Source organism: Macaca thibetana, chromosome 2 (genome assembly GCF_024542745.1).
Source record: "Macaca thibetana thibetana isolate TM-01 chromosome 2, ASM2454274v1, whole genome shotgun sequence".
Lineage (NCBI taxonomy): Eukaryota > Metazoa > Chordata > Mammalia > Primates > Cercopithecidae > Macaca > Macaca thibetana.
In genome coordinates, this window is record NC_065579.1 from 154,825,918 (window position 1) to 154,832,742 (window position 6,825).

At 35.9% G+C, this 6,825-nt stretch overlaps 1 protein-coding gene across 6 annotated transcripts in view; it reads left to right on the forward strand.

Annotated features, from left to right (window-relative positions):
• Positions 1-4,277, forward strand: part of LOC126949250 (cytochrome c oxidase copper chaperone) — an 846,236-nt gene extending 841,959 nt beyond the window's left edge. For all 6 annotated transcript variants that reach the window (XM_050781909.1, XM_050781908.1, XM_050781910.1 and 3 more), the window contains exon 4: positions 4,149-4,277. The gene's annotated coding sequence lies outside the window, so the exon portion shown is untranslated. The remainder of the gene's footprint in view (positions 1-4,148) is intronic.
• Positions 4,278-6,825: the final 2,548 nt, after the last annotated feature.

A 6,825-nucleotide genomic window follows, 5' to 3' on the forward strand; every position in this document is an offset into this window, starting at 1 on the left:
TCTTAATCCAAATTTAAGTGCTGAAAGGGACCTTAAGTGATATGTGTCCAACAGTTCCACAAACAAATGATATTCTTTTGTTTGGAAGCTCGCTCTTCAGTTATCAACTTAGCTCACCTCCCCCCCACACACCCCCTTTACTCAGTTCTCTTCAAAAGTCTCCTTATTAGAGAGGCTTTCCCTCAACGCCCCATGTAAATTACATCCCTTGCCCATCATGGTGCTGTCCTAACAGAGCTTTCTGTGAACATGGAAATGTTCTGTATCTGCACTCGCCAGTCTGGTAGCCACTAGCCTTATGTGGCTGTTGAGCACTTGAATTGTGGCTGGTAAGACTGAGGTACTGAATTTTTAGTTTTTAAAAATTTTAATAGCTACATGTGGCTAGTGGCTACTCTATTGTATACACTGTCACCTACATATTATATATATTTTTAATTATCTGTGTTGCTTCACGGCAGCTAGAATGTAAGCTCTGAGAAAGTAGGAATTTTCTATTTCATTGACTGTCATATCCCCACCACCTATAACAGTGCCTGGCTCATAGTAGGTGCTCAATGGAGGATTGTTAAATGAATGAATAAATAAGGAAATTAAAGCTAATGGTTATGAAATGACCCCTAAGGTGGGTTGTGCAGTATCAGAACTGGAGCCTCAGTCTCCAGGCCGATTCCCTCTGCTTTTTGCCCCTACCCTAACTTCCACACCACACTACCACTTTTAACTTAATAACAGCTGAGAGATATGCCAAAGCCACATGCCAATATATTAGTACTAGAGAGCCTGGCTTCTTTCCCTTGCACCTCTTTCCTGCCTCTTTGGAATTTCACATATGGCCGGTCTTCCTCACTGAGCTATAAAAAAGAAGGGATAAGGAACTTGTCGCAAGCTGATAAGAAGTTACTGTGTAATGGAAAACAGTCTAGGCTGAAAGTCCTGAGGCTTTATTTTTATTCTTCTGATATTTAGTTTAGCATGTTTTTCACTTTAGCTACATTTAGCTTCATCAAGACATTATTCCTCTGAATTTCACGTATTATTTATAAAAAGAGAACCATAATACATTTTGTGATTCTATATATAGTATGGTATATCTTCTGTCGTGTATATGATACGCTTAAGTAGCTTTTAGACTAGATGGTTATTTAAAGAAATGCCGTAATGAACTATTTTGTAAAATAAGTAAATTTGAAGGGGAGTGTGTTCTTAAAAAGTGTAAGTGTACTTTATTAACTATTTTTAAAGATGCAGCCTCAACATTTGTACGTGGTTTCCTTGTTCATGATCTAAGTCCCTCATCAGTTGCATAAGCTGTAGGCTTGTGCTGAACCTGCCTTGATAAAAAAGGGTGATTTTTAAAAATGCTAATTTTAGGAATATCAAAAGCTTATCTTGGACTTCATCTGAACCACAAAGGTGGTACAATTGTTAGAAGTGGCATATATTCAAAAATACCATATGATATCATAGTTTTCTTTATGTTATTGGGACAGAGAGTGAGAATTATGTCTGTGTACTTCATTTGTGTGTAAAAGAAAATGCAAAAGCTTTAGACTTAGAAAATCTACTGTTTAACTGATTGTGTGGTCTTGGGCAGGTCCTTAACTTTCTGTACCTTGGTTTCCTCATCTGTAAAATGGAGACAATAATACATGCCCAAACTACTTCATAGAGTTGTTGTGATGATTAAATGTAAAATAAATCATCTGTAAAAACCAGAAAAGAATAGCTCATACCTTGAGACTGGTAGATAGCAGACATTCAGTTGAGGTCTGTTAAGTGTATGACTTGATTATTATTGAATCCTGGTTACAGGAAGAACAATCTGAATCCATGTAGGACCTTTCTAAGAATTCAAACTGCATGTTCTTCATTTTCAGTGTAATAATATTTTTGGAAGAGGACTGGGTGTTGGATCCTCGTTGGTCCCAGGTGTCCTATTTCCCCAACCTCCATGGGGAAATGGAGGCACAGTGAAGTCAAAAAAGACTTGCTCAAGTTAAGAGTGGATAGTGGTCAAATTACATTAGAGTTCAGATCTTTTATATTCTCCAAATCACAGGCACTTTACACTTCACTCCTTGTATTTAATGAGATTTTATTCCAACATGTTCATTTTTAGAATTGCACATAATCTTGATCTTCAATCTTAAAACCTCATTATGAATGCTAATTAGAAAGACCTGTTGCTGAAATGTACAGTTGCATATAACCGAGTAAACAGGCCATTGGCTGGAGGGTGAAATCCAACACAACTGTCTGCATTGCTATAAGATAAACTTAACCTAAATTGGTATTTCTTAGACTGTTAGATCACATTTTTCTGAGAATAGCTTCAAAGGAAAAATATTTTGCAAACTTAGATCTTTCTGGCAATGATCATGAAAGTTCCTGAATTCAGAAACCTTTGTAGATTTTGATGTTATTCCTAAGTAGATCTTAATTGTACCTCGAGTACAGTAGATTGGGAATAAATCTATTATACATTTTTTATACTTAATGTGAAAGTAGGCTACATTCACCCAGTAGTTCTTACCCAGAGGTGCACCTCAGAATCATCTGAAGAATGTTTTCCAAAATTCACAACTTGGGCCCTGGTCTGCACCTGTTGACTGAGAAACTCCCTAGATAATTTTCAAGTGCACTCCTCTTTAACAACCAGTGGCCTAAGTTGAAGACAAATAGCAGAGATAATGCTAGACATAAATTATCTGAAAATTTAGTAGTAGCAAAGGCAGAAACTTGAAAACTCAAGAAAAAATGGGTATGGTGGTGATTTTAGACAATTTTTTCTATTTTTTGACTGCTTCTTTTACTGAAAAGAGAAATTACAAGAACCTAGAACCTCATTAGAAATATAAGGAGGAAATGGATGGCTACTGTCTTTCTGCCTTTAGGAGTCAGAAGAAGCCTAAAGAACCCATTTTGGAGACTAAAGTCATTGAAAGAAATTAAAGGACTAGTACTGAGTAGTGGTGATATTCAGTATTAAGTTTAACAACTTAACAGTTGGGTGCTTAAAATATGCTGAATTTTACACACACACACACACAAAACTGATTATGTATGAAAATCTGATCCCAAGATAATCCAGAAAGAGTAATTTCTGCCATTCAAACGTTTATTCATTCAACAGATATTTATTAAGACCCTGGAAAATGCTGAGGGGAGAAAGATTATCCCTCCAGTCAAGGACTTTACATCCAGAGATATAACCAAACAGGTTTAAATCCACGGTCTTCTACCACGTAGCCCCTTTTGATGTGTAGTCAGTAGCAAAAGTGGTAACAATGCTATAAGCTGCTATAATTGAAAGGTTGAATGACTTCGCTTTTGGTTGTCTTTCCAAGCTTTTCTATAAATGTAATCTTCCTTTGAGCCTTTTAGAAAAGAGAGAGTTTAGATGTTTTTGTCTTGATGTGATTTATCTTTATCTAAACCAAATGAAGTGAACAGCTAAATGAGGCAAGTATTTGCATTAGACTTGAAGAGTTAGCTACTCCAATTTAATTACCTTCCTACCATTGTTCTCAATCTTCTGGGATAGGCATTGGGAGCAGTGTGAGAAGCCTGGTATTGACTTGACTGGATCAGCAACCCTATCTATGCTACTCTCCCTTTTTGATTTTTCCAAATGAATGTTAAAGGGTTGCCCTTATCTTGCCTTTGGGATTAAGGGAGTAACTTTCCACAGGAAGTGCCTTGAGTACTGAGCTGACCTTCTGCCTTCTACTTTGTGGATCTTCGCCAGTCATGCTTGAATCAGCAAAGAGGGGTTTGCAAGTCTTGTTTCTTGAATATCTGTAAAAATAACTGCTGTAGCCTTTTTTGGAGGATATTTTTGAGAAATACATATTTCTCAAACACATGTATTATTTCTGTATATATACACACACAGAGAGGGAGTTTTTACTTCAAAAACTTTTAAAGAGTAAACAGTATCGTAGTAGTTTCACTGATGTTTTTAGTTAGGCAAACCTAGAATTTTAAAATGTTGATTTTGAATTTTATGACTGATTTGGAATAATTCTGGCAATTAGTTAATTACTCATCTGTGGCATTCATTTCTAGTGGTCTTAATTCCCTGACTCCATAGATCTGGCATGATGTTTGAAATCTGACTTTCTAAAATAAATCTTTTTCTGTAGGTGGTCTGCTGTGTGAATAAATAATTCCTGAAGAATGAAGAAGATTAATTTTGGGAGTTCTTTGATGAACTTTGATATGTGGAAAAAGTATTTATAATTTATTTTTAAAAGAAAGTAAAATATTACTAGCGAAAGATCTTCAGTTATGTTTCTTTGTGTGTGTGTGTTCCTCATTTGCTCACGCGGCTTTTTTCCCCCAAAGGGTATATATCAACAAATCTTGTAACATAAAGTGCTTATATTCTTATTAAAATGTCATTCTGGGAACTCTGGATATCTGTTGTCAGGAGAAAGCAGATACTGATCTCAACCAGTGAAATCTCCAGAATTAGGTGAATAGAAGTAAGATAAATAACCCTTTACCAATTCAGAATCAGTGTGGTAGCCATATCATCTCCTTCAACACTTTTTTTTTTTTTTTAACTTTCTTAAATTTAAGAACAAGCCGTTAGTCTTATTATTTAAACCATTATTGTTTATTAGCTGTCTTTTGGAAAAGTCAGTTTAGATTTTGGATCAGATTAGGGTGATTTGGCTTGGAAGATCTCAACTGTTTGGCATTATGAATCTGTACATGGCTAGTTATATTTTAAAATAGACTAGGATTTTAAGTTTCGTGCTTACAGGTTAGACAGTTGTCTCTTAATTAGAAGCTGGCTTAGGCTGGAGACTGAATTGGGACTAAAAGTCACTAATCAAACAGCTCAGTGCTATGCCATGGTGATGTCTGGAGTTGAACAGAGTGTGATTTCCTTAGTATAGCAATCTTGTCATCCTTGTAGCTGCTGATGGGCTAATGAAGTATGGTCATATTCTGCTTGTAAAGTACATTGAGTCTAAAATCTCAAGAACAAAAGATACTGAGAACATAAGAGGATATGTAATGTTCATGTGTCATTGTGTGATGGAAAAAGTCTCTCCTTTATAAAATAAAAAGCTGAATCAGATGATTCCTTAAGATTCTTTCCTAATTCATTAAGAGCATGTCTTTGATGTATGACAGACTTAGGTTCAATAGCTGACTATGTGACGTCAAGCAAGGGATAGCTTTTTTGGGTCTCTTTCTCAGCTGAAAAAAAAAAACCAAAAAGCAGGTATAGAAGTAATACCTAACTTACAGGATGGGAAGTACTAATTAAAAATGATGTATACACAGTATTTGGCACTGTTATTAGCATTCTCTTATTTTATTTTGTTTATATTTTTACTTGAATATTCATTTGGATATACTTTAGTAAGCACTTTATGATTTACAGATATAATCTACGTGAAGAATAGAATCTTGGACAATTAAGACAGGTATGAACCAACTTCCCACCCAATACAGATCTTTGGCATATGGTTATCCAAACTCTGCTCGAATATGTCCTGGAACTACAAAAAATAAAAAAATCAATAACTTTATCACCCGTTGTTAATTTCTAATATATACTAGTCCAGACTTTTCCTATGCCTTTATACATTTTTTAAAACAAAAATAAAATTTTTTCTGTGCTATATATTTTTAATGAAGTTATAACATTATCATGTTTTGCCCCTAATGTATTTTAACATCAGTGAGTATAGGTCTACGGTGTCATTTGTATTGACTTATGTATAAATTCATCTGTGACTTAACCATAATTTAACCAATACCCTGTTTTTTCTTTTTGCACATTTGGACATTCATTCATTAAACAAATACTTCATATAGCGTGTCTTCTGTATGTCAGATGCCGTTCTAGGAATTGGATCTCAGTCTGGAACAGGATGTATGTCAGATAACATACAAAATAATACAGTTTTGTTTTATTTTGTTGGTTGCTTTAATGGAAACATTATAAGGAAGAAATATCCTGAAATCCCACCAGTCTACAGTAGAACCTCTTCAATAGCATTCTCTCTCTCTCTCTCTCTCTCTCTCTCTCTCTCTCTCTCTATCTCTCTCCCCCTCCCTCCCTCTCTCCCTCTCTCCCTCTCTCCCTCTGTGTGTGTGTGTGTGTGTGTGTGTGTGTGTATACACCTTTTACTTTTTTTTTTCTTTTGGCTACTCTGATAACACTGCAATAGAAGTCTCCTTATGGAAAGTCTGTACAAGTATCCTTTACTAATCACTCAGCTAAGGAGGGGCCAGAGGCCATGCATGTTTTCAAGGCTTTGAGTGAGGACTGCCCCCAAATGATCTCTAGAAAAAAAATACACATTTGCACCTTAGTGTCTCAGAGCACTGATTTCCCTAATCTCTGAGCAACACAATTTTTTAAAACTTTTGCCAGTTTGGTATGCTTGCCTGATTTGTAAAGGACCTGAAAGCACCCTTTTTGGCCTCTGCAACACTTAAAATTACATCTCAAGACCCTCTGCCCACCCTTTCCTAGTGCTTGAGTCTTCCCAAAGATGATGTGCAGCATTTCCGTAATAATAAGAGGCATCACCACAGTAACTGGAAAAATGAAGAACTTGGCCTCCTAGTGGGTAACAACCACATTCTAATGCACCTCTTTGCTAAGCCTTTGCTCTTCACAATAATGACTAAACTCAATGCGGATATATTCACACTATTCTTTCTAGTCCCCTCTTTGTCTAACCTTGAAATGTTTAACTTGAAGGTTGATGAAAACAGGATCATATCCTTAAGTAAGGCCTATCTTGGGATTACTACGTCTTTCACAGGTCTAATGTGATCTGTGATGTGATG